This window comes from Loxodonta africana, chromosome 6 (assembly GCF_030014295.1).
Source record: "Loxodonta africana isolate mLoxAfr1 chromosome 6, mLoxAfr1.hap2, whole genome shotgun sequence".
In the NCBI taxonomy this organism is placed as follows: Eukaryota; Metazoa; Chordata; class Mammalia; order Proboscidea; family Elephantidae; genus Loxodonta; species Loxodonta africana.
This window is the reverse complement of record NC_087347.1, coordinates 110,359,154-110,371,200: the sequence shown is the minus strand read 5'-3', so window position 1 is coordinate 110,371,200 and position 12,047 is coordinate 110,359,154.

Sequence of the window (12,047 nt, the reverse complement as noted above, 5' to 3'; positions counted from 1 at the left end):
CCTTCGGGGTTGCCTACGGAGGACGCCCAGGTCTGGGCATGTCCCCACATGGGGCCTGGACAGTCAGAGGTGTCGCCTGAGAATTTTTTCCAAAGTTCTTATAATTGGGAAAATCGAATAATGAGATAGCTGATAAGTGAGATTAGGTGTATAATTAACATGAATATGATATATATATGTGAACTACTTAGCAACATACATTTCATGTTCTCGTGTTTTTGGATGGGAAGAATAAATAACGTGAATATTAATTTTCTAAAAATTAATTTGCACCCTCACGTAATCTTAATCAAAATTCCAAATTTATTTCAGGACAAGAAGATTCATGAGACAGACATGCACTATGAGAATAGGAAACACTATTATTAAATTACAGTAACGTACATGTAAAGAAAAATGGAGAACAATTGCAGGAATATATGGAATTTAGTGTGTGATAAAATAGGCCTTTCAAGTCAGTGGGGGAAACATTGAATTTGTTATTAAATGATGTTGGCACAATGGACTAGCCATTTGGGAAAACAAAATTGTTTCCCCATCATACTTTTACATGAATGAATTAAGATGGTTTAAAAGAATTTTTTTAAAAGTTGTTTTGTGTTATATTTATCATACATTATATAAAATGACTTTTTTTTAAAGATTCTTTATCTTTTGTTTTTATTATATTTTAGATGAAAGTTTACAGAGCAAATTAGTTTCTCACTAAATGATTAATACACAAATTGTTTTGTAACATTGATTGCCACCTCCACAACATGTCAGCTTGACCTTGGGTTCCCCATTACCAGCTTTCCTGTTCCCTCCTGCTTTCTAGGCCTTTCTTCTGGCCCAGTGTGCCCATTTAGTCTCATTTTGTTTTATGGGCCTGTCTAATATTTTGCTGAAGGGTGAACCTCAGGAGTGACTTCAGTACTGAGTTAAAAGGGAGTCCGGAGGCCATACTCTCAGGGTTCTCCAGTCTCTATCAGACCAGTGAATCTGCTCTTTTTTTTTTTTTTGGTCGAGTTAGAATTTTGTTCTACATTTTTCCCCAGCTCTGTCCAGGACCCTCTATTGTGACCCCTATCAGAGCAGTCGGTGGTGGTGGCTGGGCATTATCGAGATGTGCTGGCCACAGTCTGGTGGAGGCAGTGATAGTTGTGGTCCATTAGTCCTTTGACTAATCTTTCCCTTGTGTCTTTGGTTTTCTTCATTCAGTCTTTCTCCAGTTGGGTGAGACCAGTGGAGTGTCTTAGATGGCTACTTGCAAACTTTTAAGACCCCAGAGGCTACTCACCAAAGTAGAATGTAGAACAGTTTATTTATAAAATATGTTATGCCAATTGAGCTAGATGTTCCCTGAGACCATAGCCCCCAGCCCTCATCCAAGTAATTCAGTTCCTCAGAAAGTTTGGATGTTTCCACAACCTTGCCCTTGGTCAAGTTGTGCTGGCTTCCACAGTACTGTGTACCAACCTACCCCTCACCAAAATTACCACTTATGTATTATCTAGTGTTTTTCCCTTCCTACCTCTCGCCTCCCCCGTATGACTGCTGGTGAATGGATTTATATCTGGATTCTCAATTGTGTTGCCTTAGCCAAAGTGCCATCATTGTACCAGCCAGTACCAGGCTGTTTTGACTACTGTAGCTTAGGTTAGGTAGTGCAAGTCCTCCTACTTCTTCTTTTTCAATAGTGCTTTATTAATCTGGGGCCTCTTCCCTTTGGATATAAAGTTAATGATTAGTTTTTCTATCTCTTTAAAGAATGCTGTTGGTTTTTAGATCAGGATAGTATTGTATTTGTAAATTGCTTTGGGTACAATTGACATTTTCACAATGTTAAGTCTATGTATCCATGAGCATGGTATGGTTTTTCATTTATGTAGTTCTTTTTTGATTTCTTGCAGAGTTGTTTTGTAGTTTTCTTTGTATGGGTCTTTAACATCCCTGGTTAGATTTATTCCTAAGTATTTTATTTCTTAAAAAAAAAAAAAAAAATTTTTTTTTTTTTTTAGGGACATTATAAATGACTCTGTTTTCCTGATTTTCTTTTTGTAGCTCTCTTTATTGGTGTATAAGAATCCAACTGATTTTTGTATCTTTATCTTGTATCCTGCTACTGTGCTAAATCTTTCTATTAGCTCCAGTAGTTTTCTTGTGGAGTCTTTTGGGCTTTGTATGTATATTATCGTATCATCTGCAAATAGGGGCAGTTTTACTTCTTCCTTACCAATTTAGGAAACTCTGGTGGCATAATGGTTAAGAGTTTGGCTGTTAATCAAAAGGTAGGCAGTTTTAATCCACCAGGTGCTTCTTGAAAACCATATGAGGCAGTTCTGCTCTGTCCTTTAGGGTCGCTATGAGTTGGAACCAACTCAATGGCAATGGGTTTGGCTTATAGATGGCCAATTTAGATGCCTTTGTTTCTAAGTGTGTCTCTTGTAGGCAGCCTATTGATGAGCTCTATTTTTTTTAATTAATTTTGCCACTCTCTGTCCCTTTATGGATGCATTTAAGCCATTTACATTTGGTGTGATTATTGATAGGTGTGAGTTTATTCCTTTCATTTTTTTTTTTTTTTTTTTTGTGGTGCTGACTTTTTTTTCCTCTTATTCTCCTGTGCTGAATACTTTTTGTTTGTGGATTTTTTTTTTTGTAGATTTTGTGTTTTTGAGACTTTATATTTTTCCTTATTTTGATTAGTAGGTTTGTTAACTTTCTTTGTGGATACCTTGAAGTTTACCCCATCTTCCTAAGTTTGAACCTGTCTTTAATTGATTGATATAGGCTTGACTTCCCCTCCATTTGAAAGTTCTAACCTACCATGTTTATTCCTTCTTTTATTGTTCTGACATTGTTGTCATTTACAGATTGATCTCCCTGGTTTCCTGTTGTAAATTTATTAAATCTTGGTTTATCCTTGAGAGTTCATTACCTAAGTTGGTATCTGGTTGATGCAGTTTTGTGTCCTACATTCAGGATGTTGTTGATTCTCTAACTGAAGGGCTCCCTTTAATAATTCTTGCAAGTTTTGTTTGATTTTTACATATTCCCTTAATTTCTGTTTATCTAGATATGTCCTAATTTCACCATCATATTTGAATGAGAGTTTTGCAAGGTATATTATTCTTGGTTGGCAATTTTTTCTTTCAAGGTTTTATATGTGTCATTCAAATTGCCTTCTTGCCTGCATCATTTCTGCTGAGTAATCAGAGCTTAGTCTTATTGTTTCCCCTCTGTATGTGACTTTTTGTTTTTCTTGAGTGGCTCTCTGGATTTTTTCTTTGTCTTCGGTTTTAGTGAGTGTGATTATGATATGTCTTAGTGTTTTTCTTTTGAGTTCTATCCTATGTGGGGTTGTTGAGTTTCTTGGATGGTCAGCTTCTCATCTTTCATGATATTAGGGAAGCTTTCTGTCAGCAAATCTTCAATGATCCTCTCTGTGTTTTCTGCTTTCTTTCCTGTTCTGGAACCCTGATCACATGCAAATTTTTGCTTATGATTGTATCCCACATGGGTTCTCAAGTTTTCTTTATTTTTCTTTGTTCTGTTCTCTGCTTTTTCTTCAAAGTGGTTCCCAAGGATTTGTCTTCAATTTCATTGATTCTGTCTTCCATTGTTTCAAATTTGCTCCTTAAACTTATGTTACTGTCCATTTCTGAACTATTGTTGTTCATCTTTTGGATTTCTAATTGCTGTTTTTGTGTGATTTCTAGTTTGTTTATTTTCATATTTTATTCCTGTATTATTTTCTTGAATTCTTCCATTGTTTTCTCTGTCTTTTCCATGATTTTGCCTGCTTTTTTCCTTATTTTTGATTGCATTTTCCCTCATCTCTTGGAGAGACCTGAATATTAGAGTTCCGAATTGCCTATCTGGTAATTCCAGTGCCTTTTTTTCTAGCAGAAGGTCATTTTTTTTTTTTTTTTTTTTGATGCTTTCTGGAGCCATCCTGCCCTGTTTTTTAAAGTAGGTTTTGATATTGTCTACTGTCTTTGGAACGTTTGGGAATTATTTTTATTTGCTTATTGATTGTAGATTTCTTTGTTTTTGTCTTATTTGTTTTATTTGGCCAAGTCTGGGCAGGCAGGCTGGGTGTTGTTTGTAGTTTGCTTGTCTGTGGGTATGATACTTCTCACTACCTTGTCCAGATGGGCAGGGCCAGTAGCTCAACTATGGTGCAGAAGGGCAGGTCCAGCAGAGGGGTAGAGGAGGGGATGGGTCATTTTTAGCACCCACTGGGGCCGACAAGGATGGAGCCAGGGGACAGTGCAAGGTAGGGTCCAGTGGTCTGTACCTATGCCACTTGGGGATGCAGTGCTTAGCTCGTGGTGCAGTTAGGCAGGAGGGAAGGGGGAGGATGTGATGTGTGGAGTTAAGTGGTTGTGGGAAAGAAGAGAGAAACTGAAGCCAGAAACAAAACAAAACAAAATGGTGCTGAGAGAGCCTACCAGTGGAGTGACATGGAACTGGGGAAGCCATGTGCTTGTAGCTTTCTAGCTGGGTGGTATGGCATAGCCCATCAAGAAGGGGCAGAGATGACGTGCATGGGTAAGTGGGTGGGAGGAAGGAAAGGAAGGGAGGGAGAGAGAGATAAGACACAGAAAGAAAAAAAAAGGCACATGCAGTCAGGTGCTTGGGAGAAAGGAAAGGAAGGTATGTATAGAGAGAGAAGAGACTAAGAAAAAAATAAAATAAAACAGAATTAAAATGCCCTGAGGGGGCCCACCGGTGTGGTGGTACAGGCCAGGGAAGCCATGTGCCTGTGGTCACCAGCCAAGTGGTGTGTCACAGCCCATCAAAAAGTGGCAGAGGTGGCACATGTGGCCAGGTGGTAAGGAGAAAGGAAATGAAGGAAGGTAGAGAGAGACAAGAAACTGAGGAAAAAAATGCCCCAGGGAGCCCATCAGCATGATGGTGCAGACTGGGGAAACTGTGTGCTTATAGCTCCCTAGCTGAGTGGTGTGGCACAGCCTGTCAAAAAGCTGCAGAGTGGGCGTATGTGGCCATGTGGCCAGGAGAAAGGAAATGAAGGAAGGTAATGAGAGAAAAGAAACTGAAGAAAAAAATGACCCAAGGGCCCAATGGCATGGTGGTGCAGGCTGGAACAGCTGTGTGCTGGCAGTTCCCCAGCCAAGCACTGTGGCACAGCCTGACAGAAAGTGGTGAAGATGGTACCTGAAGAAAGGAAAGAAAGTAAGATAGAGAGGGCCGAGAAATTGAAAAGAAAAAGAAAAAAATGCCCTGAGGAAGCCTACCAGCATGGTGGTGCAGAACAGGGAAGCTGCTCCTCAGCCAAGTGGTGGTACCCAACCCATCAAGAAGGAGCAGAGATGGCACATGGCACCAGCTAGGCAGGAGAAAAGAAAGGAAGGACGTGAGAGAGAGAGAAGAAATGAAAAGAAGTCAAAAAACAACTACAACAGCAAAAGAAAAAAGACACTGAAGGAACCAGCCAGTGAGGGCAGAGAGAATCCAAGCGGCAAGGAGCCAGCATCTCACTGGCTGAGTGACCATGGCCTACGAGAGAGCACCCAAGTCTGCAGAGGGAAGAAGCCTGGGGGTTGGGAAAGCATGTATGCCGGGTTACCAGGTGCTCTGTCTCCTTCTGGGAACTCCATAAAGCTTGCCTTCCTGTGTTCCCTGTCCATCATTCTTGGTGGCTGAGGGGTCCAAGATGGCATGTCCATGTCATTTTTACTGGTAGGGAACCTCTGCTCTGTAGCTTTCCTTGTTCTTTGGTCTCTGTCAGTTTCTTATTCCATTCAGTGCTTGGTTGAGTGCTTTATCCTTTCATTTGATGCTTAAGGCTCCAGGTTGATGATTATTTTACTTAGTTTTTCAGGTCTTTGTTGCAGAGGGACGGCATCGCGCCTTTGTCTATAGGGCCACATTGGCTCTGCCTCTATATAAAATGGCATTTGTATAACTTGGGAATTTTAGAGAATTTTCTAAGCATTACACAAATATCAGAAAAAACAAAGAATACTACTTGTGAATGTTACTATATAATAATTTTAAAAGTCAGACACTGATTAAAGATACAAAACAAATTTTACTACATATATGACAGAGTTACTATCAGAAATCTGGAAAACCTTATCTAATTAACAAGAAAATAGATACCTTTGAACAGAAAACTTTTTAAAAAGAAGAAATAGGAGTATTTTGATAAGCATAAAATGATATGATCACTAAAAAAATCAAAACAGTTTATAAGGTAGCAAAATAGAAAAGGTTGGGTTTGGGGGAGTGTTGGGGTACGATCATTCTCATTCATGTGGATGACAGAACATGTTTGGGAGATATTAGTTTCCCTCAAGTTGATTTGGACTCATGGTGACCCATGTGTGCAGAGTAGAACTGTACTCTATAGGGTTTTCAAGGCTATGCCCTTTCGGAATCGGCTTGCCAGGCCTGTTCAGAGGCATCTCTGAGTGTGTTGGAACCGCCAACTCTTGGGCTAGTAGTTGAGCATTTAGCCATTTGCACCACCCAGGGACTCACAGGAAAATATTTAGGTGATATGTATTAAAGTTTTAAATATACAGCCACATTGCTCGAGAGATCCCACTTCTAGGAACCCAAATTCTATAGGAATACCTGGAGGCATGTGCAAAAATCTTTTGCACACATATTCATAGCAAGATTATTTATAATGCGAAAAACTAAAAACTAATTCACAACTAATATGATTAATTAAATAAGTTAGGACAATCTTTAAAAAATCTCTCTTTGAATGTCTATTATACAATACCTGCTGCCTTTGAGTTGATTTCTGACTCATAGAGACTGTGATGGTTAAGATTGTGTGTCACCTTGGCTGGTACATGATTCTCAGTGTTTATATGTGATCACCCCATGATGGGATCTGCTGTGAGTAGCCAATCAGTTGAAAGGCAGTTTCTCTGGGCATGTGACTTGCATCTGAATATAAGTGGATGTTCTGGCTTTTGCTTGCGCTGGATTCTGCAGCTACCTTCTGTTCGTCTGACCTCTGGTTCTTGGGACTTGAGTTAACAGCTTACCTCCGATCTTGGGTTCACCAGCCCCTGCAGCTACGTGAATCAGGAGAAGCCTCTATTCTGATCCACCGACTTGGGACATTCCAGCCTCTACAGTTGCATGAGTCATTTCCTTGACATAAATCTCTCTCTATATATATTTATATGATTTACCTAATTTGCTTCTCAAGAGAACCCAGCCTAAGACAGTGACCCTATAGGACAGAGTAGAACTGCTCCACAGGTTTTCAAAGAGTGGCTGGTGGATTCAAACTGCTGACCTTTTTTTTTTTTGGTTTGCAGCCTGAGCTCTTAACCACTGCATCACCAGGGTTCCTATTATAAAATATTTAATATAAAAAAGGCTACTGAATGAAAACAGTGTTTAATAATATCTTTTAATTTTTAAATATTCTGTGCATGTGTGTGCATGTTTTCTTGTGTAAAAAAGTCTGGAATGGCATATCCAAAGTGTTATTAATACTTAGATAATGAGATTTTATTTTTGTCTTCTTTTATACTTTGTTATATGATTTGATTTTTTTTCTTACAATAAGCACATCTTGCTTTTCTATTTAGTAGAAATAAATTTAATTACATAATAAAAACAGAAAATTAGAATTAAGGCTTTAAAAGGCAGACTACAGTTATCTGGAAAATTCATATGCCAGAGTTCTTGTTCACTGACAATGGTTAGACGAATAAAGCATTACTCTATCTTGAGCTTACAGAACCATTTGCTGAAATGGAAAATAATGTGCTTACAAGGAAGAATTTCAAACAAAAATCAGTCAACAGCTCTCAAAATATTTCTTGCTTTTTTTCTCTTAGATGAATCACTTCAATTAAAGACCTACCAACACTTTGCATATTCTTCTCTTCAAGTCTATGTAACTCTTTGGCTCGTGTCAAGGTGAGTTGTGTTTGTCTTTCTGCCTCATTAGATGGAGAGGCAATCTATCTTTGTATCTTCTACCGCAGTTAGCACTTTGCACATCATAAGCCTTTGACAAGTACTTTTAGAATTGAAATGATATCTGAAACCTAAAAACACTATTCATTATTGTATTTAAAAAATCTAAGCATTCAGTTATGGAAATGTGAAATAATCAGCACATCTTGACCCCTGATTCCTATTTCTAGTGTGCAAGGCAAGCTCCAGAGTTGCTGTACTCCAATCCAGCTGAAACCAAATCTCTGGATAGCAGTTCCATAGAGAATCCTCACCTCTCTAAAAAACCAAAACCATTACCATCGAGTTGATTCCGACTCATAAAGATCCCACAGGGCAAAGTAGAACTACCCCATAGAGTTTCCAAGGAGCGCCTGGTGGATTTGAACTGCTGACCTTTTGGTTAGCAGCCAAACTCTTAACCACTCTGCCACCAGGGTTTCCTTACCTCTTTAGGTGAGTCTAGGTAATTCCAATTTGCAGGCAAATTAGCTCTCTCAGAAATAATTAGGAAACTGACTGCATCCTGGTTTGTTCTGCAGCACTTGGTTCAAAAATGTTCTTGGGCCAGTCGATATTAGCCTGAGGAGTCTGAGAGTGCTGCGCTTTGCCTCATAATTATATTGTGCATTGTATCACTTGGTGTTTGATAAAGTATACCTGACCCAGAGGTGCTGGTCAAGATATACTTGATATAGCGTATCTGCCCCAAGGAGCTAGTTTGTAAGATGGAAATTAAAAATAAATATATAGAGGAATAATACTTTGAAGTATCACTTTCTTAGCTAACAAATGATTAAGTGACACAATATATAAAAATTTTCTCGCTATACCCTTCCCATCTTAAGATGTTTGCCTTGAAGCTGAAATGTATCATCCAGGAAAGTAGAAAGTGGATTCCAGCCAGAACAAAGCAGTCTCCTTAGGCTTTGAGTTTCAAAGCAGAGTTTTTAAAGATTTAAAACCCATAGCTAGATAATAGTTTAAAATCGATGCTTTTGATTTACAGTAGCCAGTTTTGCTAGGAGTTGGGTTTATATATTAAGAACCAAGTAAGAATGGAACTTAAGAGATTTTCTAGATGTCATCGCATAGGCAAAGAAATATTAGGTACACAATTTTTTTTTTTTTTTTTTTTATTGCTTAAGATGAGAGGGAAACTAGTAAGACCCTATGCCCCGATTGCCTTTCTCCTCAAAGTTACAAATACCTGTCTTGAGCTTTCCTCCTCTTCTGTAAATGGGCTACAGGTGAGCTGAGGTCCTGTTCCCTCAGCCCCTGGGGTGGCTGGTCATTACGTTGTCTAGAGACCCCACATCTTGGGCCTCAGGGTGTGAGCAACCTCATTCATTTACTCAGTCTGCTTTATAAATATGATTGTTTTTTATGAGTGCCATGGCTTAAGAAAGATTGGGCAATCAGAATAATTATTAATTTTTGAATTTAATTTTTTTTGAACCATTCTTTGTTTTTTTGTGGTACATTAGATGAAAATTTACAGAACAAGCTAACTTCTCATTAAACAATTAGTACACGTATCGTTTTGTGACATTCATTGCCAACCCCATGACATATCAACCCTCTTCTCTTCTTGACCTTGGGTTCCCTATTACCACCTTTCCTTTCCCTTCCTGCCTTCTAGTCCTTGCCCCAGGGATGCTGTGCCCCTTTAGTCTCATTTTGTTTTATGGCCTGCCTAATCTTTGGCTGAAGGGTGAACCTTGGGAGTGACTTCATTACTGAGCTAAATGGGTGTCTGGGGGCCTTACTCTTGAGGTTTCTCCAGCCTCTGTCAGGCCAGTAAGTCAGGTCTTTTTTTGTGTGTGTGAATTAGAATTTCGTTCTACATTTTTCTCCAGCTCTGTCTGGAACCCTCTATTGTGATCCCTGTCAGAGCATTCAGTGGTGGTAGCTGGCACCGTCTAGTTGTGCTGGACTCAATCTGGTGAAAGCTGTAGTTCTCGTGGTCCATTTGTCCTTTGGACTAATCTTTCCCTTGTGTCTTTGGTTTTCTTCATTCTCCCTTGCTCCAGATGTGGTAAGTACGTAGTTTAATTTTTAAAAAGGTTAATCTATCAGCCCAGCACCATGCTAGCTAACATCTGAATCATTTGGAGAGTTTATAAAATGTTACAGACTTTTGGTCCCATATCACAGATTGAAAAACTGAGATAGGCTGAAAAGTATTTAGTTTTATAAACTACTCAAGTGATTGGATGCACGATCAAGTTGAGGACTCTCGACTTTGACTGTCTAGAAAGGAATTCCCACCTGATCCAATGGAAGAATGTATTCATTCCCATTTTTAATCCTAAAGGAGCAGTAGGAATAGTCAGAAGACTATTTTTCAGAGCACACAAGTGAGCATTTTATCTGTTATAGTCTTCTTCAGGAGAGGGTTAAAAATCATACCTTTTTTTTTTGCAAATAAACCTCCTGGCTTGGGTGTGTCAGCCAGTAGAGCCGCAGGCTCCCTAGAGTTGACGCAGAGATTAACAGCTGCAAGGAGGGTATGGCAGGAAGTGTAATGGCTGCTATGCTTCCCTGCATATGTTCATTCCCCTGCAAAAGTGTGATTCTCAAGGACATAAAAAGCTCTTCTAAAATTTGGTTTACTGCCACTCTGTGAGTGAGTTTCTTTATGGCGGAGGAGAGTAGGCACCTGTGGATTTCTAATGGTGCCCTGGTGGTGCAGTCGTTAAGCATTTGGCTGCTGACCAAACAGCCTGCAGTTCAAATCCACCAGCCGCTCCTTGGGAGCCTATGGGACAGTTCTAGTCTGTCCTACAGGGTCACTATGAGTCAGAATTGACTCCCCTGCAGTGGATTTCTAATAGCAAGATTAAAAAGTTACTTACTTTTGCAAACTGAGCAGAATATGGGGGTCGATACTGAAGGTACAGTGTACTGTTTTCTTCGAATTGATAATTTCTCTTGAAATAGTGAAAACTTAATCTAAAATCTATAAAACACAAAATTTCACACTTCCTCTATGGCTCTTTTAATGGCTATTTTTTCTAATTAACATTTAAAGGCTCATCTCGAAACCTTTTCCTTAAGTGATATCTTCTCTGACTCCTACAGCGTCCATTGATTTCTCCTTATTCCTGGCTGGGCAGGTCCATGTGCAGATTGCGCTATTTACATCATACATTTTATATACGATACTTTTACATTGATGATAGATAGCAGTAAGGCGTTTTGTGGAACCTGACTTTCTAATTTGTGCAAAAGCAGACAATGGAGTAGCAGTGGGGCTGCCTTATTTGACCTTGTATTTAACACTGATAAGTGTGGATAACACTTGGTGATGCAATACACTGTTTGTTTTAAATCACTACGATTCTGTTTCTCTTTCCAATGCAAGTGTGAACTTCTGGTATTTGAAGCTTACATTGCACATCTTTTCTTTCTTCCAGCACAAATAAAAAGTGGGATAGAGTCGGTTCGCAACAAAAGACTTACATGAGTCAAAATCAACTCAATGGCAAGGTGTTTTTTTTAGCTTTTTTTTTTTTAAGTTTAGTGGGCACACAGGAGTCTAGGGGTGGTTAATGAGCCTGGCTGCTAATCAAAATTTTGGCAGTTCAGTCTACCCAGAGGTGCCTTGGAAGAAAGGCCTGGCAATTTACTTCTGAAAAATCAGCCAACAAAAACCCCATGTACTCTGACACATGAGTTGCCATGAGTTGGAATGGACTTGAAGGCAACTGTTTGACCTTTTTTAGAAGGCACACAGAATATTATTGGTAGAGGAGACATTTGCACTGTCCAGGCAGCTGGCCGACGACCTATTTGATATCAAACCAAGTGAGAAATTGGGAGAACAGCATCTTTATTTTCTTTGATTAATACAAGAGAAAGTGGATTGCATATTTGACTTTGATTTGTCCCTAGGAGTTTCCTAACGAGGGTCATATTGTTCATATTTTGAACATTTTGTATGCTAATAGATGAGTTAGGAATTGCTTTTGGCCTTATATGACAGAAATCTAACCACACAGTAACTTCTTAAAATAAGAATCTCTTTTTCTCATGTCATGAGGACTGAGGGGGAGCAGCCCATGCTGGTCAGCTGGTGAAAGACTGAGGCTCCTTTTCTATTG